The sequence below is a fragment of the Talpa europaea genome (genome assembly GCF_964194135.1).
Source record: "Talpa europaea genome assembly, chromosome: 6".
Classification (NCBI taxonomy): Eukaryota; Metazoa; Chordata; class Mammalia; order Eulipotyphla; family Talpidae; genus Talpa; species Talpa europaea.
The window spans coordinates 111975452-112001969 of NC_140072.1; positions in this window are offsets into that span (position 1 = coordinate 111975452).

A 26518-nucleotide genomic window follows, 5' to 3' on the forward strand; every position below is an offset into this window, starting at 1 on the left:
CTGGAAAAGTTAAATAGACAGAAACCTAGTTGAAATAGCCTAATAAAAGAGTTGGAAAACAAGCACTTGAGGAGTTATGTTGGAAAACAGGTGAAAAAATCAAATATCGATGCTTCACAAATAAATTACAGTAATATTTGACTGCAGAACACACATCAAATCATCATTTAATTACAGGATAAATTTGTTTTTCTTTCTGTATTGCCTGAACACTTCATACTATTAAATAAAATCAATGGAATTGAAGTTAAGTTTTTTCCTGTAGCAGTTAGTGTGGTTTATGATTATATTTGCAGAACTCATTTTTTTCCCCACGAAGATGGCTCTTTAACCCAATAAGGTAAAAGTAAACTTCAAGTGTTCTCTCTAAATTGACTTAACATGGAAAAATAAATGAGAGCACAAAACAAGCATTTACATTTGCATCATGCAGGTATACAATAAAAATTAGATTTGCAATTGTGTTAATCAGATATGCTGCATTTGAATGAAAGTATCAGACCCTACAGACAATAATTCTACTATCTTTCATCACCTGTGATTCAACTATTACACTGAAAAAAATCTGTATTTCTGGTCTGCTGAATTTCAGCCATTCTACAAATTCTGTCATTTAAATATTTCTCAGGCTCTCTTATCTCTTTGCCAACAGTTGCTTTAAATTCATTTATTTTCTTCTTCCCACCCACTTCCCTTCATCATTTTTTCCTTAATTATTTATTGAGCACGTCTATGTGTCAAGAACTCTAGTAATCAGTGACAGCACGATAGCAAATAATAAGAGACATGGTCCTGACACACACATGCACACATAAACTTACACTTTTACAAAACTTGTACTAAAACCTGGTGCTTTTTAACTGTTACCTGCATAACTGAGGATTTTATTAAATGTAGATTCTGGTCCAGTAAGGTTAGTTGGATTCTGAGTTTCTGCAATATGATAAGTTACTAAGTGATCCCACTGCTCCTGATCTTACAGTGACATTTGACTAGTAAAATTCTAGTGTTGGTACTGATTTAATGTACAGAGCCTTTTCTAAAGGCTAAAGAACCAATCAAAGCCAAAAGTTTCCATTGATGCTAAAATCTTAATGTAACAAAGAGTCTAGGATGTCTGTGTTTATATGTGTGCAGGGGCATTGAAGGTAATTGAGTGGTAGTGAATGTAAAGTATGTATATGTTTGTGTGTGAAAGTGCAAGTATAAGTTGGAAGAGGTTGCCTAAAACATGTATGAGTGCCTTAAAATAAAGTCGAACTTACATGGCTCACTTCAGATTGACTTTTGTACCCAGACTGTTTGGTACAGTTTAAACAGCTAATATAGCAGAAACTGTAATGCCATGCCAGATTCTCTTGCTGTTACCTTTTCTCTTTTTTAAAATATTTTTATTTATTTATGCATACAAGAACTGAGGTATAGGCCAGAGGTGCAGGGGTGAGAGGATTCACCAGAGACAGAGTGGGGATCAGAACAGGCAGATCTGCTGAAATACACTGCTGAGGGGTGTATAACAGGCAGATCTACTGAAATGCACAGCAGGCTAGACAGGAGAGATCTGCTGTGCCATGTGGGTCAGCTCCCTGGTGAGGGAGTGAACTAGTGCTGCAGTGGGTGATGATACTTCCTAGTGCTGAGACTTAACTCCTTGCACCACTAGAGAGGCCCAAGATATTTTACTTTTAAAGAAAATATATTTTGCAGTTTAACATGCATGTAGAAGTGAAATGAGCGAAAATAACTAAGATGGAAAGACAAAATAGAATTATATTGTGTTGTTTTCATATTTCACGTAAAATGGGATATGTGAAAACATTTTGTTCAGTTAAATATCACTATTTTATATCTTAAGTCTGAAATTAAATAAAATAATAAAGCTAATGCTTGGCAAATTAACACACAATAAGCAATTCTAAAAAGAGAGGAAAGAAGAAAAAGAAACAGTAACACAGAATCTCTTTGAGTGTACAAGGAACAATCCAAAAGATAAACAACATGGTGACAGTGGGGTGTGTTTAATTTTCTAAGCTATGATAATGCTTTTCTGCTTGTACAAGAACGTTCATATACTGGGGGGGCGGAGCAACATGGCGGTGAGGAGACGCTGCGAGTAAGATCTCCCATTAAAAAAAGTTAATAGGGAGGAAAAGCAGCAGGTCCCAGTGAGAACTGGGAAACGGAAGATAAACGGGTGACTCCAGCAAACTTCCCGAAGAAGAAAGTTGCCATAAAAGAGGACCAGAAGGGAGGAAAGCGCAGAACCCTGCTCCCCTCCCCCACCCACAGAGTCAGCACTCTCCGACCTGCAGAGAGGAGGAAAACAACACACTAAAATGACCAACAAGAACAAAGGACGCAGCAAGCGGGACTGTGAGTGGAAAGGAACTACTGAAGCCACCACACCCCGTGAACGGGAGCTGTGGAGAACCCTGCAGGATCCACTGCGGAGGTGAGCTCCAGGCGCCATTAAAGAGAGACCCCGCCCCCCAGGAGGAGACCAGCACCAGCACACAGCCCCTGGCTGGCCGGTAAGCTTGCACGGTTAAGCAGCGTGCTGGAAAAGCAGACGCGGATCGGAATCGGGATCGCGCGGAAAAGCAGCGGTTGAAAAGCAAACACGGATCCCGATCGCAGCTGCCCAGGACCCCGCGCCTGCGACCTAGGCTTGCGGGGAGACGCGCAAAGGCCCTCACTGAGTGAGCAGGAACCAGGCGCCCAGGCACTGGAGCGGGATTCAAAAGGCGCCATTCCCGCGCCATTGAACTGTTCTACAGCCCGCGGCCTGGAACTGAGGGCTTTGGAACTGAGACCCGGGGCAAGAAATTAGGGGCGTGGGTTCCCCACGACGGTGGGGCACAAAGCAGACACAGCACCCCAAAGCCGTTGAGGTTTACCCTACCATTCCCGCTCTGCTCCCTGTCCCACGGGGTGGAAAATCAGCTCCCCAAGGGCTCTAGGAGAGATCTCTGGCGCCACCTAGCGACTTGAAACTAGCAGAGGCTCCTGGAGGAGCCAGTGGCCAGCTGGGGAAGTAGCCCACGCCGGGCCCCTTCCGACCAGTAGTCTGAGCCCACAGGGGGAGCGAGCACCCACAGCCGGGGCAGACCAGGCGAGCAGAAGAGTGTGCCTGAGACCGGACGCGCAGGGAGTGTGTCCCACATCACCATTTTAGAACAGGGACATTTCTTCAGTAAAGACGACCTGCAGAAGGCTTCCTCAGGAGCCAGAGGTGAGAGGGGGAAGTTCACCCACACCAGACCCCCTCTGACCTGCAGTCCAAGCCCAGAGGGGGAGCAGGAACCCACCGCCGGGGCAGACCAGGTACACAGGGGAGTGTGTCCCCACATCGGCATTTTAGAACAGGGACCTTTCTCCAGTAAAGACTGCTTGAAACTGACATATGGCTCCTGGAGGAACCAGAGGGGAGCAGAGAAGCTCACCCAAGATGCCGGCCAGTCCCAACAACACAGTGTCCCAACGCATATGGCAAATTAGAAAACAGACAGTAGGGAGTAGAAGAACCACACGCAACCTAGCAACTCCCCAGGGAAAAAGCACACCACAAAAAGAAAACCAGCCCCCAGATTGCAACGACAGTAACTTGGAAGAACTTCTGAGCCTTCCAGAAAGAGAATTTAAAATTGCGTGATTAAAAAACTGACAGAAGTCATAAAGGAAAACAATGATAAGGGAAAAATAATCAACGATCAGAAGAATGAAATCGAGTCCCTAAAGAGGGAAGTAAAAGAAATGCAGGAGATCAAAGAATTAATGGAAGAACTAAAGAATTCTGGGAAAAGCAATCAAAGCAGAATAGATGAAATGGAAGAACGAATAAGTACTCTTGAAGACACAGAAATAAAAAGAACCAAAACAGAAAAGGAAAGAGAAGTACGTAGGAAAAAGAATGAAGAAAGACTTCGGGAACTATCTGACTCCATGAGGAAAGGAAATATAAGAGTTATAGGAATACCAGAAGGAGAGGAGAGAGAAGTAGCAACAGAGAAAATATTCAAAGAGATAATTGAAGAGAACTTCCCAAATGTGAAGAAGGAGCTGAAAATTGATATACAAGAAGCAAGAAGAACACCAAAATTCCACGACAAAAGGAAAAATACAGCAAGACACATAATAGTAAAGCTCCCAAGAATCCAGGACAAGGAAAAAATAATGAAGCTGGCAAGAGGGAAGAAACAGATAACATTCAAAGGAAAGCCAATCAGGCTGACATCAGACTTCTCCAAAGAAACACTACGGGCAAGGAGAGAGTGGAGGGACATAGTCAAAAGACTCCAAGAAAACAGATGCCAACCAAGAATACTCTGTACCACAAAGCTCTCCTTTCTCTTTGAAGAAAGAATATGGACCTTCCCAGACAAACAGAAACTCCGGAATTTCATTGCAACTAAACCCCCACTCCAAAAAATACTACAAGGAGTCCTAAAGCCAGAACCTCAGAGGGACGAATAACAATGAAAGAAGGCCAAAAAAAAAAAAGTTATTAAAAGAATAAATAAATAAAATCAAAGAAAAGACAAACACAATGGCAAATACAGATGCTAACATATCAATATTAACTCTAAATGTAAATGGACTAAACTCTTCAATAAAAAGACACAGAGTTGCAGCCTGGATTAAGAAACAAAACCCGGGCATTCCCGGTGGCGCAGCGGTTGAGCTCTGGGTTGCGAAGCTGCCTGCGGCCTCTGCGGCTCCGGTTCGATCCCCGGATGCTTCCCGGCCACCGGAGGAGGGTCCCGCATGGCGCGCAGACCTCTCCTGCCGCCCGCTGCTCCCCTCAGCAGTGTACTTCGTTCCTTCTGCCTGCTCTGCTCCCCGCTCTGGCTCTGGTGAATTCTCTCACCCTCCCGCGCTTCTGACTGTACCCAGTGGAAGGAAGGAAGGAAGGAAGAAAGAAAACATGCCTCTATAAACAAAAAAAAAAGAAACAAACCCCACCTTTTGCTGTCTCCAGGAAACACATTTAGCTACAAAAGATAAAAATAGGCTCAAAGTTAAAGGATGGAAAAAATCCTATAAGCAAATGGACCAAAAAAGAGAGCAGGAACAGCTATACTTATATCAGATAAAACAGATTTCAAACTCAAAAAGATAAAAAGAGACCCCAATGGTCACTACATTATGATCAAGGGGACAATACTTCAAGAAGAAATAACACTCATTAACATATACTCACCAAACGAAGGAGCACCAAAATATATCAGACAACTGTTGTCCTCTCTGAAAACAGACATCAGAGAAAACACATACGTAGTGGGAGACTTCAACACACCACTATCAACAATGGATAGGTCAACAAGACAAAAAATAAGTAAAGAAACCAAAGATCTAAATAAGGACCTAGAGCATTTGGGCTTAACAGACATCTATAGAACACTAAACCCCAAAAAAACGGAGTACACATTTTTCTCAAGCGCACATGGATCATTCTCCAGGACCGATCACATACTGGGGCACAAGACAAACATCAACAGATACACCAAGATTGAAATCATATCAACCATCTTTTCTGACCATGAAGGCATCAAACTAGAAATAAACCATAAAAAGAAGGCAAGGAACTTTCCTACCTCATGGAGATTAAAAACCACACTACTGGAAGACCACTGGACTAATGAGGAGGTCAAAGAAGAAATTAAAAAATTCTTTGAATTGAATGACAAGGAGGACACCAATATCCTAAATGTATGGGATGCAGCAAAAGCAGTAATAAGAGGCAAATATATAGCAATAGAAGCTCACATCAAGAAACAAGAAAGAACTCAAAGAAACAACCTAATCTCGAAGCTCAAAGATCTAGAAAAAGAACAACAAAAAAACCCCAAAACCAGTAGAAGAAAAGAAATAATAAAAACCAAAGCACAAATAAATGAAATTGAAACTAAAAAAACAATCCAAAAGATCAATGAATCCAAGAGCTGGTTCTTTGAAAAAATCAATAAAATAGACAAACCCCTAGCCAGGCTCACAAAGGAAAAAAGGGAGAAAGCACAAATAAACAGGATCATCAATGAAAGAGGAGAAATCACAACGGTCACTGCAGAAATCAAAAGAATAATCAGTAACTACCATGAACAGTTATATGGAAACAAGTTCAACAATCTAGAGGAGATGGACAAATTCCTACAACTCTACAATCACCCAAAGCTAGATAAAGAAGAAATAGAACACCTAAAAGGACCAATTACAAGCAGCGAAATTGAAATGGTAATCAAAAACCTCCCCAAAAACAAAAGCCCAGGACCTGATGGTTTTACAAATGAATTCTACCAAACATTCAGAGACGAATTAGTGCCTATCCTTCACAAACTCTTCCAAAAAATTGAGAAGGAAGGGACAATACCAAACACGGTCTATGAAGCCAACATTACACTAATACCAAAACCGAACAAGGACAACACAAAAAAGGAAAACTACAGGCCAATCTCCCTAATGAACACTGATGCAAAAATCCTCAATAAAATTTTAGCTATCAGAATCCAACAATGTATCGATAATTCACCACTACCAAGTAGGATTCATTCCAGGGACACAAGGATGGTTTAACATCCGAAAATCAATCAACGTTATCCAACACATCAACAAAAAGAAATATAAAAACCATATGATAATATCAATAGATGCTGAGAAAGCTTTCGACAAAGTGCAACACCCATTCATGATAAAAGCCCTTGAAATTCTTGGGATACAAGGAACATACCTCAACATCATAAAGGCCATCTATGACAAGCCAACAGCCAGTATCATTCTCAATGGTGAAAAGCTGAAAGCAATTCCATTAAGATCTGGAACAAGACAGGATGTCCACTCTCACCACTGCTTTTCAATATAATACTGGAAGTCCTAGCCAGAACAATAAGACAAGAGAAAAACATCCAAGGAATCCAAATAGGAAAAGAAGAAGTCAAACTATCACTATTTGCAGATGATATGATAATATACATAGAGAACCCCAAAAATTCCACAGAAAAACTAATTCAACTCGTCAATCAGTTCAGTAAAGTGGCAGGATACAAAATCAACACGCAAAAGTCAGTAGCCTTCCTATACACAAACAATAAATCTGAAGAAGAAGAAATCAAAAAAACCATCCCTTTTTTATTGAAACAAAAAAATCAAATATTTGGGAATAAATCTAACAAAAGAGGTATAGGACCTATACAAAGAAAACTATAAAACACTGTTAAAAGAAATAGAAGAAGACACAAAGAAATGGAAAGACATCCCATGCTCATGGATTGGAAGAATAAACATTATTAAAATGGCCATCCTTCCAAAAGCAATATACAGATTCAATGCTATTCCAATCAAAATTTCAATGTCATTCTTCAAAGAAATAGAACAATTATTGATGAAATTCATATGGAATCACAAAAAACCCCTAATAGCCAAAGCTCTCCTGAAAAAAAAAAAAAGAAGGGAATGGAGGCATCACACTCCCAGACTTCAAACTATACTACAAAGCCATAATCATCAAAACTGCATGGTATTGGAACAAGAACAGACATACAGACCAATGGAATCAAATAGAAAATCCAGAAATAAACCCACAGATTGATGGTCAACTAATCTTTGACAAAGGAGCAAAGACCATGCATTGGAGCAAAGAAAGTTTGTTCAATAAATGGTGCTGGGAAAACTGGGTCGCTACATGCAAAAGAATGAAGCTTGACCACTACCTCACACCATACACAAAAATCAACTCAAAATGTATTAAAGAACTAGACATAAGACCTGAAACCATAAAATACATAGAAGGAAATATAGGCGAAACACTACGTGATTTGCACATCAAAGACATCTTTAAAGACACATCACCCAAAGCAGTGATAGTGAAGGCAAAGATAAACAGCTGGGACTACATCAAATTAAAGAGCTTCTGCACAACAAAAGAGACAATAACAAAAACAAAGAGAAACCCCACCAACTGGTAGAACATTTTTGCACACAATACTAATGATAAAGGACTTATCACAAAAATCTGCAAAGAGCTGATGAGACTCAACAACAACAAAGAAAATAATCCCGTCAAAAAATGGGCAGAAGAGCTAAAAAGAAACTTCTCTGAAGAGGAAATGCAAATGGCCAACAGGCATATGAAAAAATGTTCAACATCACTTCTCATCAGGGAAATGCAAATCAAAACTACCATGAGATACCATCTTACACCAGTGAGAATGGCACATATTAAAAAAACTAGCAACAACAAATGTTGGCGAGGGTGTGGAGAAAAAGGAACTCTTCTGCACTGTTGGTGGGAGTGCAAACTGGTCCAACCACTGTGGAGAGCTGTGTGGAGATTTCTGGACCTACTAAACATAGAGCTTCCATATGATCCATCAATTCCACTCCTAGGTATTTACCCAAAGGACACAGAAACATCCATTCCAAAGAACACCTGCACCCCTATGTTTATAGCAGCACTGTTTACAATAGCTAAGCTTTGGAAACAACCCAAATGCCCAAAAATAGATGACTGGATCAAGAAGATGTGGTATATATATACCATGGAATATTACTCAGCATTCAAAAAAGATAAACACATGCAATTTGCAGCAACATGGATGGCACTGGAAGGGATCATGCTCAGCGAAATAAGCCAAAAAGAAAAAGAAAAATACCGGATGGTCTCACTCATAGCAGGAATCTAGAAAACTTAAATAAGGGACCAGGAAAATGAATAACTATAAGAAAGTGAAAATCAAAATCAACAAAAAACTATGAACCAGAGACACTTTTGGGGGGCGGGGGTGGGAGTGGAGGGATTGGGGTCAGAATGGGGGGGGCTGCAATTTTATGGGGAATATAAAAATAAAATTTATTATTTAAAAAAAAAAGAACGTTCATATACTTAATATACTTAGTTGTTTCATGTTGTTGAATAGAGAAATGAAAAACGCCTTGTATCTGCAACCAAATTATAAACATATATAAAATGTTTATATATAGTCTACATATATAGAGTAGATATATGTATCTCTATATACATACATATGTATCCCTATATATGTATCCCTATATATACGTATGTATCCTGTGTATATATGTATCCCTACATACATACATACATTTAAACAATAAATCTTTTAAAAAAATTTTAAAAATAAAAGTCAAATATCTCATACAAATTACAATCTAAGAAAATTTAAGTTACATTGTATCAACATTTATCATTCATGATAATTTTGATATCTGTGTATATCCAAGTCCCCTACTAATAATTTTCTTCTGAAAGAAATTTTGTAGCAATGCTTATGGTGAATTTCTGCTAAAAACAAATTTTCTCATCCTTTGTTCATTCCAATGACTTTATTTCTGAGAAATAATTTTCACTGAATATAGGAATCTTGGTTGACAGTGTATATTTTCCTTATTAACTGTTGTAGTGTTCCTTTGTCTTAAGACTTTGTTTCTGAGGAAGAGCTTGAAGCAATTTTTATATTTGTTTCTATGTGCCTAAGATAATAATATTTCAGGCTGCTTTTAAGACATTTTAATTATCATTGATTTTCAGGACTTTGATGATAGTGAGCATTTATGGGGTGTTCTTTGTGTTTATCTTTTGGAACTTTTCAATACTGTGAATCATTTTGCTTACAGTTTTGTTAAAGTTGCACATTGTCTGGTCATTATTTCTCAGTTTATTTTTTCTGTTGCTTTCTCTTTCTGTTCTTCTATTGGAACCATAAGTACATGAAAAGTTGTACTTTTTGATATTGTGACAGAGAACACTGAGACTCTATTAACTATTTTAATTCTTTAACTCTCCCCCACCTCCCATTTTGCTTCATTGTGGGTTGTTCCTATTGCTATGTCTTCTACTTTATAAAGTATTCCCTAATATGCTGTAAATTCTAGTATCTAGTGAAATTTTCATTTCAAATACATTTTTCATCTCCATATTTATTTTGAAGGTAATTGAGGTAATTACAGTTCATTTTATAGTCTTGTTTCTCTCCATACTATGTCCATGTTTTCGAGATTTTGATATTTTTATAATACTGGTTTAAATTTCTTACCTTTAATTTTTATCTTCTCTATTCTATATGTAGTTCAATTTATTCAGTGATTCTGTTTGCTCTTTTTAGGAGTATAAATATATTTTTCACTTTTTAACATATACATCAGAGTCATTTTTAATCCTGGATGGTTTAGCTCTGCTACAATGGTAAGACACTCCTGCAGTTCTGATGAATATCTCAGTGTCCAACAATGATACTCCACTCACTCTGATGAGTGCTGCCAGCTCTTTAGCTCATTGCTTCACAGCCTCACTTTCATGAATCCATGGATTTATATCTCATACACACATTTCTTACATTTAAGCAAAGGCTGAGATACCCTCAATACAAATTTTTGGAGCTCTGTGAATGTTCCTTGTATATCAAGAATTCTTTCACACAACTTCCATGCCACTGGATTTTTGGGAAAAAAAATATTGTGTCAGCTCAACAAGTCTACAAAGACAACTTGAATTCAGACATAATAATGTGCTTCATTGCACTGTGCTTCTATTACCCAATGGATGGCTGAATACTTTATGTATTTTGCTCAATTTCTAGTTTTTTTATGATGAATGGTTAGATCTAGCCCCTTTTACATCACCATGGCCAGAATAAAGTCCACAAAGTTTACTGCATTATTATAATATACAGCCAGCAGGGCTGAGAATAAATCCATAGAGAACAATATCTTTAAAAATGGAGAATCTTTATATTAATCTAAAATATAAGACTCATTAACTTTATGGCTATGCCATCAAATTCTACTCAATTGCATCTTACTTCAGGAGAAAGATCTAGGGTTTATCTTACTTTTTTAATTGATTAATCTTAATTTTTAATTGTTTGATTTCTTGATTCTCACATTTTAGTCATCACATAGCAGTATCAGCATTAACTGAAATCATATTAAAAATGCAGAATTTCAGGCCATATCCCAGATCTACTGAGTTGGAGTCTGAACATTCATCATATATGCAGGTGATGCCTAAACATCATAGATTTTGAGAAACCCTGAACAACTCACAAATTACAAAACTGATGAAAATCAAGTAAAATTGACATGTGAGGAGTTAGGAAAATGATCCTGAAAAAACTTCATAATTTTAAAAGATTATCTAGAGGATAAATTACTTTGTTTATAGTAGCATTGACTATATATATATATATGCTATTTTTCTTATGTTATACATTTCTACATTATCTTATAGAAAACTCCCCCCTCGTGCAGTAAAGTGGTAATCAAAGTAAACATCATATTGTGGAAAGTGAATTCTAGCTCTTGCATTTTATTTGAGTCCCACAGTTCTAGTGCATAGGTAAACAGCAACATGCTGTCCTTTTCTAATATTAGTTTATTGTGTCATTTAGTTCCATTTAGTGTCAGGTTGTGTTACAATTGTTGGAGTACACATAAACCAGTTCAGGGAAAGATTGGTTATTCTTTGGAAATAATTGACAGAATAATAAACTTCTTACTACTCTACTTTGCTGGAAGTCAAGACACATCAATAGTTATGTCACTTCTTCAGTCCTTCTGAAATTTTTATAGAATGCTATAAATTAATAGGTGGCTTATCACATTTATAGAGTGAAAAGTAAAATACATTTGAAAAATGGCTATATATGCATTATTTATTTTTTTAAATCTTCACATTTTTTTCCCTGCTTGTTCTTCCTTGAAACATGGTCTAAATATCTTCTGGATACAGGGTAATGCGCTGGGATCTATACTCATAAAGATATAGAAGATACCATTACTTATCCAAAGAAGTAATTATTTGGTAGGTGGACATGAGTTTTAAATATAAGAAAGCCCAATATATCTTCAATGTGTCTTTTTTTTTTTTTAAGATTTATTTTTATTTATTTATTTTTACAAGCACTGGGTACAGTCAGAAGCGCGGGAGGGTGAGAGAATTCACCAGAGCCAGAGCGGGGAGCAGAGCAGGCAGAAGGACCGAAGTACACTGCTGAGGGGAGCAGCAGGCGGCAGGAGAGGTCTGCGCGCCATGTGGGACCCTCCTCCAGTGGCCGGGGAGCAGCCGGGGATCGAACTGGCACTGCAGAGGCTGCGGGAAGCTTCACAACCCAGCGCTCAACCGCTGCGCCACCTGGGAGGCCCTTCAATGTGTCTTTAAAGAGTCCCACTGGATATTAATGTAAAATAAGTATTTTTTATTCAGTTTTGAAATCAAAAGCAAATTCACGAATAAATGATAGCAAGTGGTTAATTGCTAATGATAGTGGATTATAATTCTTGGTGTAAAGAATCAGAATAGCATATAGGAAATTGATGAGCACATAGGCAATTGAAGGAAAACGTTCAAGGGTTGTTGGGTGCAGCCAAAAGTAGGAGTATTTCTCTGAATCATGGCTGGGAAGTGTTTAACCAACTGAGTAACAACATAAGAAATCTGACTCGCAAACTACAGAATTGCATGGCATTAGTTAAAGAAATGGCGAGTTATTTACTAGGTCTTTGCGATACTGTTGTAATGTGAAAAAGAAGATGTTCTATGTGAGAGATGACATTGGATTCCTGGACTCAGTTCCAATTAGTGTGTGGAAATTTCCCCATATCTACAAGCAATTCTTAGCCACCAGCCTGCTTTTTGTCTACCTAGAAACAGCATCAGATTCCACAAATGAAGGGCTTACACTCTCAAGCCTGCCCTCCACTTCAGATACTGGTCACAAGTTCCAGGTAATTCCCAGGCCATTACCTGTGCTTCTAAAGAATTAGCTACAGTCTGGAGGTCCCCCTGTCCCCTTCCTCAATCTTGAGATGACATTCCATCTCAAGTTCGTGTTATCTATTCTTCTGAAGGACTGTCTTTAAGTTCATTTCAATTAATTCCTTAGACTACACTACAGAATTCAGTTTTCACCATCCAACTATCCTGTCTACTTATCATTCTGTGCCTAAAGGCACAGAAAACCTCACAACCTACATGATAAAGAACAGTAAGAGTTCTACTTACTCTCTTTCACAGTAAGGGTAAAAAAACTGGGGTTATAGAACATTGTTAATCCATAGAATATCATAATGAAGCTGAGATCACAGACTATGAAAATTGGAATTAGAAGATTTCGGATATTTTATTTGGCATTGTAATCTAGAATCACAAGAAAATTATATATATATAATGAATATATATATGTAACCTGTACTCCTATGTTTATTATACATACACACATACACACAAACATCACTCATATACACATAAAAAGAAAGCATTGTCTCTGATATGACAGGGGGTTTTTGAACACTCATTGTGTCTAGACACTTTAGTGGACTTTGATCTAAAAATTTACCCCTTAATGAGTATTTTAGGACTCAGCTATCTTTAAATGTAAAGGAATAACTAATGAGGGGCCAAATAAAGAAAATGTAAAATAATATTAAAGTTTGTTGGGCATCACAAAGAAGAAAGAAGTTTCCAGGAAAATGTGAATGAATTCTTCCAAAAATGTAACTTTATGGTCTCTGGCTCAGTTGTCAACGTCTTTCTGAGCAGGCTTTTTTAGTCACGTGCCCAATAAAAATTGAAATGTAACTCATGTTTAAGATAACAAGGGGGCCTCCCCTGGTAGCGCAGTGGTTGAGCGCTGGGCTGCAAAGCTGCCCTCAGCCTCTGCAGCGCCGGTTCGATCCCCAGCTGCCGGGAGAAGTTCCCACATGGCGCGCAGATCTCTCCTGCCGCCCGTTGCTCCCCTCAGCAGTATGTTTTGGTCCATCTGCCTGTTCTGCTCCCTGCTCTGGCTCTGGTGAATCCTCTCACCCTCCCACACTTCTGACTGTACCCAGTGCTTACATAAATAAATAAATAAATCTTAAAAAAAAAGATAAAAAGGAAAGCTGTTTGGAGATTACTTAAAACACTAAAAATGAATTTGCCATGCAGCCCAGCAATTCCACTCCTAGGCATTCACCTAAAAACACAAATTCAAAAGGAATCCTGTACTCTTATGTTTATTGCAGCACCATTTACAATAGCCAAGACATGGAAACCACCTAAATGCCCCTAAACAGATGAATGGATCAGAAGATGTGGTAGATATACACAATGGGATACAGCTCAGCAACCAAAAAGATAAACGTGTGCTATTTGTAGCAACATGGATGGAGCTAGAAGGGATTAAGTTAAAGAAAATATGTGAGAAAGAGAAAGATAAATACCAGATGTTTCACATATATGTAGAATATAGAGAAACCAAACAAAACATCAGGCGAAAACAAACCTTGAAAGCTGACCATAGATTTGAGGCAACCAGGAGTGGGGAGGAAGAGGGAGGGAAAAAGGAAGAGATGAAAACAAGAGGGGAAAGAGCATATTAGATTATCACTAAGGCCACCGGAAGAGGCATGTGTTTGGGTGGGGCCAGAAGGGACAGAGGTCCAGTGGAGGATTACAGGGGTATGAGTGGTGGGTGTGGTGAAATAACATAAATTTGTAGGGGTGGAAACCTATACCCCTAAACATATGTTGTGATGTAAATCAACATTACCTCAATACATATAACTTAAAAACATACTTCCACAAAATCCTTATAATATTTACACATTTGAAAAAAAATGTATTGAATTAAAAAGTATCCATTGTTTATCTGAAGCTCAAATTTGCTGGACTTTTGTATTTTATCTGGAGACTCATTGATTTTCATGTTTGCTCTGAACTTCATAATTGAAATCCTTTACTCTTGTGATAGAGCTTATCATTCCAGAATAATTAATAAAAACAAAACATCTTTCTCTGTTAAAAAAAAAAAGGACAATTGCATAAATCTCCCCGGAATGAAGAAATTTCCAGGGAAGTAAAGAGAAGTTTTTTAATGAAGGCTGGCAAAAGTATAAAAGTACTTATATTTTCAAGGATCATTGTTTTGTTTTCATTTTATTTCATTTGTCTTAATATCAAGATAGTTTGCAGTATAAATTATTGGTCTGTTGTGAAGGTGCAAAGTGATGTCCAGATAGTCTAATTAAAGATGCTCCTCTTTGTTTCTGAATTCATAAAACCTTTTAAAATAAATTTAAAGTGGTAAACTTAAAATAGATTACTAATTACATACTAAATAAAATAACTTTGGCATAATCCTGGCAGACTAGTTCATAAAACTGGGTCTCTTGATAATTTGATTTATGCAAATTTGTTCTCCATATATTTATGATTTATAGCAAGCTGACTTTAAAAATTATTAGATGCAACTGATTGATGTAATTAGTCCATGAAAATGAATGAAATCTCCTGATATATAAGGCAGCAAGTCATTTAAATGAGGTGCCTAATTTGTTAGCTTCCAGAGTCAGATCAATTTTAGATAAGTAATTTATACTACTGAATTATATTCCAATTTATGAGGACAAAAATATTAAGCACTCTATAGTGTGTTGAGGGATTGCCAAAGAATCATGGATTTTAGTGCTGAGAAGGTTAACTATATAAATGTTTAATGACCTAAACCAACAAGCCAAGATTTTTTACTGCAATAAAATAAATGATATAGTTCAAAGCAGTGACAATTGCTAATTTATGAACTATTAAACTATACCAGCAGGGCTAGTTATTGCCAGGTATATTCTTCTAATGAAGGAAGTCTTTTGCAAGCCAATAATTTAGTTGGAACTTACTTCTAATAACACATTGTAATAGAATTCGCACCAAGAATCTGAAATGTCATTTTCCTTGGTAATGAATGGAATGTGGTTTCTAACTGAACTACAAGGATTCATTTGTAACTGCTTATCTCTTCATTGAGCTTTAGGATGTGAATCTAAGATATTAGTACAAAAATAAAGATATTCCAAGGGAGAATGGTTTGCCACTTAGTCAAGACACTGTTCCAAGATGTACACAGTGCAAAGCATGTTTTTCTTATTGTTCATCAAGAGAGAAGCTAGAATCTAATTTGGTATGCAATACCTTTCTCAGTTGGAATTAAAGCATTGTGCAGCCTATGAAACTAATAATTGGAAATAGCTGCAAACTATATCACCAGAGAATCAACAGCAAATCCCATAATTATCTGAGTCTAAAGCAAGAATTGCAGATCATACATCTCAATATTCAATCATCCATACATGGGGGGAGGGGCACAGGGTTGGGGTATAAAACACCAACTGTCATCTTTTGGCTGGAACAATAAACATTTTTTAAATGTGCAAATGTTTTGTCGCCTGAGGATTCTAAGCTTATATATTATACGTATATCATATATATCTGTTGGTGTTTTAAAATAATTTCTTAAAATGTCAAATAATCTCTCAGTCAATTGTTAATAGGCTGTTTTCCTGTTCTTTAATATTAATTAGAAATCTTGGACACTTATTTTTATGATTTTTACATCCCAAGCACATAAAATTGCCCTTTATACTTTCAACACTGAGTTGTTTTGAATATTTTATATCTTTTACTGAAACAAGATATCTGCAGTTTCAGAGACCCAGAGGATATATATTGGAATAGATATATAATAATGTTGAAATCTTTTTTTTTCAAATTTTCTTGTTTTGAATTTTAATTGGAAATGTGAGCTAGTGGGGAAAGTAAGATTAAAGTTTAAAAACAAAATTAAAAAATATTGTCACTATATACATGTAATAGGTACCATACAAGGTATGTTTTATCTCCCAGATTTGATAATATGGAAAGTATCTCCAGAACTTGATGCCTGTAAGTGCCAAGATGATTCCTGAGTCTGAGATTGGCCTTTAGAGACATTTTGCTCCCTCTTTTGTATGTTTTTTATTTTTTTTGAAAATAGAGTTACACAAACAGATTCCACAAAACTTGAATGTACTTGTATAAAGAGGGGCCAACAATTTTTGAAAAGTATTTAAGAATAAGATTGGTTATCGGTTTCATAACAGGAAACTAGATTACTAGATTATACCAACATCATGCTGTTTTTAATTCCTATTATTTAATTCCCTTATGTGCAAATCATTATTCAGGTATTTATTAAAAATCATATTATATGCCCATACCCATAAATACATACCTATACCTTCATTAGAGTTATAACACTACTTCAAATATTCCTAATGTCTGTCTTAATTCATTGAAATACTGTTTTATTACTACTAAATTTGATATGTCCAATTTTAAAAATTGTCTCACAGTAAATTCCAAAAAAGAAATAAATTCCTGAATAATCATCTCTGTTCATAGGGAATATCAACTATAATAATAATAACTGAAAATAAATTCTAATTTTATACAATAACTGGCTACCAGATGCAGAGCTGCACAATGTGTGTTTATAGGGATTGTGATCTATCAATAACCATAAATGACCTTGAAAACCCAAAACATCATCAAACCATACAGGCACTATTGAATTTCTGTCAAGTACATAAAATATTTAAAGAAAAATAATAGAAGATCATGGCAAGTTGCAGAGTAGAATGTAAGAACATTTGGCAGGGCTTAGATTTATAACATCATAGTTTAACTGTGTGAGCATAAACTAGTCAAATTGGTCTATAGTAAGTATCATAACCATTTTCCAGGACATTTAAATAAGGAATATGCAACAGGGACAATTTTCCCTAAGGAAAGGCATCAGTAAGAAGAAAAGATTTTAAGACAAAGAATAAAGGCTATTTAGTCTGTCAAATGCATTCTTTCTCCTGTATTTCATCTTTTATTGTGCCACCTACTGATTATCTTGTGAATTATCTAAAACGGCGTTTCCTCTCATTACAACCAGACAATCTTGACTGGTAACTTTGTAGACCTATGTTGTCTCTTCAAGAAAACAACTTTTATTTGTGCAACAATAGAAAAGAGGGTTTTTTTTTAATACTATTTAATATATGATTGTTGTAAAAATATTGATGCTAAATTTTATAGTATTGGTTTAATCATTTTAACTTTACAGAAAAGAGACTAATAAAGTGTGTTCATTTCATCTGGACAGGTGTTACTTATGGAGTGATATGTGCATTCAGTAAAGTGTGAGTGAGAAGCATGAGAGGGAATTGATACCCAAGCTGATATGAGACTGAAATATTTTTTCATATAAATTGCTATTAACCAAAAGTTTCCAATGAAAGTACACTGTGAACAGTGACTGCATATGAGTATATTTGGTGGGGAAAGGCGAGGGATAGATGAAATCTGTAGATGTAATGTTGTAATGAGTGTCATCTTTGTAAGATGTCACATTGGCTAGACCTAACTAGTTTTCCCAAATTTCACTTTCTTGCATTTATCCGATTAGGATGGGCCACAAAGAAGAGATTTGGGAATAGTGCTGCAATAAACATAGCAGTGTAGGTATGCTTTTGAATTAATGCTTTTGTGTCTTTTAGGTAGATTCCTAGAAGTAGAATTGCTGATTATAATAGGTGAGATATAAAAACACCCGAATGCCCCAAAATAGTTGACTGAATGAAGAAAATGGGACAATATTCAGCAATCAAAAAAGATAAACTCACACCATTCACATTAACATGGATGGATATAGAAGGGATCATGGTCAGTGAAATAAGCCAGAAGAAAAAAAGAAAAATATTGGATGATTTCACTTACAGGAGGAATATAGGGGAACCAAATAAGGGATCAGGAAAAAAAATAATAATAATAAATTAAAAAAAAAAAACAAAATTAGCAGGCAACTGTAAATCAGAGACATACTGCAAGTGAGGGGGTGGGAGAGGAATCATAACAGGAGCAAAGAACACAAGGGACTATGGTGATGGGTCACGGGTGAATTGGTGATGGGAATTTTACAGGGAATCATCTGAAAGGAGAAAGCATACATTGTACAAAAATGAACAATGATGTCAAAATGTATAAATATATAAATAAAAACAAACAAACAAACATTCTTTATGGTGAAAAAAAGAGTCTTGGGGGATTTGGAGGGCAGTGGGAAGTAGCAGTCATGCTTCAATTCACAAACATTATTGCTAATCAGTTAACTCACAGCATTGATGTAAATATAGCAATAGCTGGGCCTCCATCTGCTCTATCTTCCCTGGAATACTTCTTAGTCTCTGTCTCCTGGCACTCATGCATGTTCATTTTTGTGATGAAGGGACATGGCTTCTACAGGATACCTACATCACTAAATAATTATGAAGCAATAAGAACTAAAATAGGCTTCTGTTCATCCTATGAGAATCTGATTTGTCCTTGTATAATTTCAAACTTCCCTAGATCTTCCACAATTTACATCTATTGATTTACCTTGACTGACGGCATACTCCATGAATATAAAATTAAAGCAACAGTTGTTGAAGCAGCTTTATAGTAATGGCTATCCAGTTACCATGTTCCTGCTATGGCATATGACCCTTTATATATGTATCTGGGCCTCCCTAGTGGTACAAGGGATTAATTTGCAGCACTATGAAGCTAGCCAAAGCTACTGAAGTACAAGTTTGATTCCTTGGCAGGCAAGGGAGCAACCCACCTTGTGCAGCAGACCTCTTTGTCTAGCCTGCTGCTCCCCTCAGCAGTGTATTTCAGTCAATCTGCCTGTTCTGTTCCCCACTCGGTCTCTGGTGAATCTTCTCATTCCCTGTCCCCCAGTTCTTGTATGCATAAATAAATGAATCTTTAAAAATATATACATATATATGTGCAAACACACACAGAGACACATACAGAACTCCGCTGCTCTGCTTAAATGTTAAGTGATGCAATGACTAATATTTTTGTCAATATCTTGGCAGAGATGAAAAATTAGCTACAGGATATAGAGTAGATAATGAGAATTCTGTAGAAGCAAAAAAATTAGAGCCTGAGGTGATGAGGAGAAATTTGAGTGCACAGAAATTCACAGGGTGTTTTTGGGTTTGTAATACAGTTTTATCTAAATCTAAGGAGGCAAAGTAACCCAGGAAGAAATATGAGTTGTATCCCTCGCTGTAAGAATTCTTCACTTTTTACCCATGCCTTTATCAGGCTCATTTAAAATCCAACATTCACAGAATTTCTAAAAGATCTTTTGTAAAATACAAATCCAATGTCAATTACATAATTAAAATTACTTCCTTTTCCAATGAAATATGGTCCAAGCACTGTAAATAGTAATCCCCATTTATTAATAAACAAGCATTATCTGAATACCTATTAGATTCCAAGAAATGTGCCAGATTTGGGGTGAGAGTGATGTAAAGGCAGACATATACTTTAACCCTTTAAATGCTGCTGTTAATGGTGTTGAAGATTATATTCCTTGATAGAGAAAAAATATGGATGCACATTTGTCTTTTTCATAAAGTATTTTAGCTATCATTATCTTTCTCCAGAAATAAATAATATCCCCTTCTGATTGTTTCAAAGGCAGTTAAGGTAAACCTTTTATAAAGCCTCTAGTCATATTGCTCCATTTTGTTTTACTAATACTAATTTTTTTTTTAAAGATTTGTTTTATTTATTTATGCATACAAGAACTGAGGTATAGGCCAGAAGTGCAGGGGTGAGAGGATTCACCAGAGACAGAGTGGGGAGAAGAACAGGCAGATCTACTGAAATACACTGAGAGGAGTAGCGGGTGAGACAGGAGAGGTCTGCTGTACCATGTGGGTTAGCTCCCTGGCTGGGGATTGAACTCAAGTCGCAGTAGCTGGCCATAGCTTGATAGTACTGAGAGTTTAACCCCCTAATATTAATTTTAATATACTATTAATATGCTATTAATATTAAGGAGGCCCTCTAATATTAATTTCTAATAATAGTGATACTTGGTTCTATATGCTGACATTTATTGTTGCCTTTTGTAAATGGAAACTCTAAGCACTAATGCAAATTAAAAGTTAGAGAATTACTTCTCCCTGTTTATAATAGAGCATTTATTAATATATTTACTTTTACCTTAGTAAACCGGTGTTTTCTCATCTCTTTGAAATTTATGTAAATCCTTACAAACACTCAGTAGATCTTTTCTCAGTTGGCCTTTTTAGCTGAAACTTGGGCACCATCTCTGAAATGCCAACATCAAGGGGGAAAGCACCATGATCTCCTATTTTCTTTTTTATTTTCCTCGTGTACTGGGTACCCACTAGGGTATTTTCTTTTTTAGCTATTTATTTATTTATTTTATACATTTTTTACATTATTTTTCATTTTTGCACAATGTATGCATTTTCATCTTGGTTATAGTCCCCATACAATTCCCACCCTTAACGTAAACATCAAAATCAACAAGCAACTATAAACCAGAGACACACTATGGGGGTGCGAGGGGGAGGAGGGAGTAGGATCTCCTATTTTCTATAGGTAGGTAGGAAACTAGATTAGTTGGGTGTCTTATTCCAGTTAGAAAGATACCTCCTGTCATTAAGAGATGAGAATTTTCTTTTCCTCCAGATAAGTTCAATTAGACAGTATAGACATTCACTCTCATTACCAGGTAAAGCTTGGATATAGTATGTGTGACAAATGATGCTGTCAAATCCTCTTTCTTGAGGACTAGTTATAATTGATCTTGAAAACATGTAAGTAATGAACTGTATCTGCTTGGCTATCTAAAGGGTTGGGTTTCTTGCAGACTTGCAGTCTTTTAGCAAATTTCCTGTGATGTGCATCACATTCAAGTTAACATTTATTCAACAACTAAACTGTTTTTTTTCTCCTGTATCCTCATAGATTTTCTGGATTCAGAGAAGGTTTGGTTTTAATAACATTTTCTCAGCAAAACTCATGAACTTTTTTCCTGGGGACATATTCATTCTCTTTTTTATTTTCCTTTTGAAAATTGTATTTTTTTTCATTTTTAAATAAAATGTTAAATTTCACCTTAAATGACCTTTGTTATGAGCTTAGGACTATTTTCACCTGAAAATATTAAAATCTACTCTCTGAAGACATATACAATTACAGTGACCTATTTATAACCCTATCCCCTTATTTTTTTTTAAGATTTATTTATTTATCCACACAAGAGCTGGGGTACAGGCTAGAGGTGTGGGGGTGAGAGGATTCACTAGGGACACAATGGGGAACAGAACAGGCAGATTGACTGAGGGAAGCAGTGGGCGAGTCAGGAGAGGTTTGCTGCACCATGTGGGTTGTTCCACAGTCTGTGGAGATTGAACTGGCACTGCAGAGGCTGTGGATAGTTTCACAGCTCTGTGCTCAACTGCCTGCACCACCAGGAGGCCCTGTATTTCTTGTTTTTGTAAATCAAATCTAAATTTCTGAAAAATAAAATACTAGAGAAGAGTGCTAAAATATATTAAAATAAAAGCTATCTTTCGGGACCTCCCTGGTGGCACAAAGGGTTAAGATACAACCTATGAAGCAATCTGCAGCCACTGCAGAACGAGTTCAATCCCTGGCCAGGGAGCAACCTACATGGCGCAGCAGACCTCCCCTGACTCGCTCGCTGCTCCCCTCAGCAGTGTATTTCAGTCAATCTGCCTGTTTTATTCCATACTTTGCCTCTGGTGAATCCTCTCATCCCCCCCACACCTCGGGCCTGTACCCCAGTTCTTGCATGCATAAATAAATATATCTTAAAAAAAAATCTTTAGACAAGTATTCTGCCAAGCTGTGTTACTACTTTGAACTCTTTGGGATCACATGCCCATGTCATTGCTGCTAGTATAAATACTCTATATACCTGTACTAAGTGAAGGGCTAATTCAATTTGATTTTTTGGTAAAGTCAATTATTAAATAAGAAAATATGATTTTCTTTTGCTGTCTGTAAACACGATGGTCTACAAATCTAGAATTTTATAATTCTCCCCATTCAGCCATTAAAAATTCTCTTACCTTTCTTTTCAATGGAATTGAGTTTAATCTCTTTTTCCTCATGCAATAGCCTTTAATAGTGTTAGCTTTGTATGGTGCAGTTTTTGCCTTGACTAACCAGTGACCTATACCCCCTCAACCTTTAGTTTCCCAGGTGTGGGCCTAGTCATCTGTATGTTTTAAAAGCTCTATTTTTTTTTCCTAAAATGTCAGTCAGTAGAGTGACAGGTGGGTAGAGCCAGATAGTCATAATGGCTGATCTGATAGCACATATTATATGAAAGAAGTACATGATTGCATTGTTTAAGCAATTACATAAACAATTTAATTAAATTTAAAATCTGACAGCTTTTTTTTTTTTTAAATATTTATTTATTTATTTATACATGCAAGCACTGGGTACAGTCAGAAGCGCGGGAGGGTGAGAGAATTCACCAGAGCCAGAGCGGGGAGCAGAGCAGGCAGAGGGACCGAAGTACACTGCTGAGGGGAGCAGCGGGCGGCAGGAGAGGTCTGCGCGCCATGTGGGACCCTCCTCCGGTGGCTGGGGAGCAGCCGGGGATTGAACTGGTGCAGTAGAGGCTGTGGGCAGCTTCGCAACCCAGCACTCAACCGCTGCGCCACCGGGGAGGCCCCATGACAGCTTATTTTAGTTGCTCACAAATCCCCAAAGATAAATGAGGTATGAAATGATACAGATCATATATTTCAAAGATTTTTTTGAAAAGAGACAACATATAATGAAAAGACTTGGTTCAGGAAGTTTGGATTCAGTAACTACTTTGCCACCTGACTATAAAATATTTGTGAAGGGCATCACTGGTGGTGCAAGGGGTTAAGACACAGCACTATAAAGCCTTCTGCAGCCACTGCAGCAGCATGATTTCAATACCCTGGCCAGCCAGGGAGCTGACCCACATGGCGCAGCAGACCTCTCCTGACTCACCTGCTGCTCCCCTCAGCAGTGTATTTCAGTCAGTCCACCTGTTCTGCTCCCCACTTGTCTCTGGTGAATCCTCTCATCCCCTGCACCTCTGGCCTGTACCCCAGCTCTTGTATGCATAAATAAATAAACCTTTAAAAAAAATCTTTGTGAGAACCAAATGATTAGGACACTATTAAAAACTGCCAACTCTAAAGAACTATAGAAACATAGGTGATAATAGTAATGAATGACTGAAGAGTTTAAAAAATAATTTAATATTTTGGGGAAAAAATGAGCTATTCACTGTATTGTTGTTCATATATAAAACTGAATCCAAAAGTAAATGTGAGTGTACCAAGTCTTCCATTTCAACCATACAATTCATTAATAGAAGTAAAGTCATTGAATACTATTTAAATAACATTATTTAGTATAATGAATGCTTTTGATCTTCTATACAAAATCCAGAGGACTAGCTACTAACAAATATAATGAAATGAATATTGAAAATTGTATTTACATTAAAAGTGATCCACTGATAGATGGATAATGGATATGGACATCATAATATCACATTACAAAAGCAAAAAATTGGTCAGGATTAATGAGTTGCTCTCAATAGTTTAGCAGAGATGCAACAAAATTAGAACTTTACTATTTGTTATATAGTAAACAACAATTCATGCTAACACATTTGTTTCTGCCATTATGACAAATTAAAAAAGAGTACTATAAGCACAAAAGAATTAACATTCTGGCAGGGAGGTTTAGATGCAATTTGGTACATTGCCAAACATTAATATATTGTTTGCCAAGATTTGTAAATTATCATGCCAATTGTAATTCTTTTCATATTAGAATATTCTTGACATAAGAAAGAAAAATAACATTTCTAATCTTAAAAATTAATGGACTTGCAATTTCACATACGTTTGTTTTCTGTTGAAAACAAATGCATAAATCAATTTTCGGGAAAATCTTGAAGAGCTTACAAGTGTTTGCATGAATTTTGTGAATATCTTTTAAAATTTGTTTCTTTTCAATAATTTTATAACACGTTAAATAACACAGTATGTTTTAAAAAACAAATTACAGGCTCTAGATGATGTGAACCTTATTGACTTACTGAAAAAAAAAAAAGTTAGCTATAATACCTCCTGAATTTAATTCTATTTACCATGGTTATTGCTTTATAAAGCCAAACTTTTTAAAGTATGCCATGAGATTGAAGCCTTATTAAATAGATATCTTTGTTGCTCCTTCTGATGATAATAAAGAGCATAAAATATTAAAGAAATTTGGCACTAAGAAATTTTAAAAATTGTCTTTGTTTTCAGGCCAAATGTGAAGCTGATGCTTGGCACAGAAGCTAATGACCCAAACTGGCTGACTTTGATATCGATTCAAAATCATCTTGTCAGCTTTCTCCTCTCCTGCCAATACAAGAAACAAAGCAATTCTCTAAAGAAATAAAAATGAACAAGTTGTTTCCTTAGTCAAATGATACATTGTCATGAAGTCTCTATGGTCAAAATAAAACAGACAGTTGAGACAAAGCTGTGAAGGACAAAAATGATTTTCTAATATTCATGTCAGTGATGTGAATGACAGAGTTCATCAGTACAAGATATTGGACTTTACAAAATAAGTTGTTGCTATATGCATAATTTGTATAATAATCACACCCCCCTAAAAAAAACAGGTGTCACATCTTTCTAATTTAAAGTAATAAAAAAATGGATCTTTCCAAAATTATAGTTTCAGTAAAATATTGCATGAGAAGGAAGGAATACTGTTTGATTTAGGAATAGTCAGCATATGAACACAAGGCAATATACATGAACACATTTCCTTAAGTCTGAACTATTCAAGGACCAATTTTATAACCTTTATGAAATTGTTATCTAGAATTCTTTCTTTCAGGAACATCCTTGGAATTGACATGGATAACTACAAGCCAAAGACTATGTAACATAGAAATGCTGAGAAAATATTTATTTAAATTTTCTAGGTAGTTGTGGTTTATAGATGGAATGATGAGTTCTGAATACATCTCTAGCCTCAAATTCCTTCTACCAGCTGTATATTCAGAATAAATCTTTTAATAACCATCTTCTTTTGATTTACAGGAAAACTGCAATGTTAGTATAGTTCCCATACACCCATATTCAGTCTCTCTGCTGTGAATATCTTACATCAGTATGGACACTTCTCACAGCTAATGGACAAACATTGATACATTCTTATTAACTGAAGTTCATACTTTATTTAGATTTCTTGATTATTAATTAATGTCCTATTTCTCATCCAGGTTGTCATTAAGAATACCACATTAAATTTAGGCATCATATTTCCATAGTCTTTTTTGTAACCTGGTAGTTTCTCAGAATGTCTTTATTTTTTGATGGACTGGACAATTTTTGAGGAGTACTGTCATATTTTCTGTACTATCCCTCAATTTCAAACTTTTTTTTTTCACATTAAACTGGGCTTATGAGTTTTGGAGAGAAAGACTATAGAAGTGCCAATCTCATCATACCAAGGATACATGGTATAACATGACTTAACACATATGACTCATAACTTGATCACCTGACTATGGTAGATTTTGTCAGAATTCTCCACTATAAGTTATTCTTTTTTATTTTTTCCTCCTGTACTATTTGAAAAGTAATCTCTATGTAGAGCTCACACTTAAGGAGCAGGGATTTATGCACTACCTCCAGCAGATACATAAATGTTTGGGAACTCTACACAGGACATTTGTCTTTTCTCCCCCATTTATTTATTCAATTACTTATTCACATCAGTATAGAATCAGACATGCAGTCTGTGTTTTGTATTACAATTCAA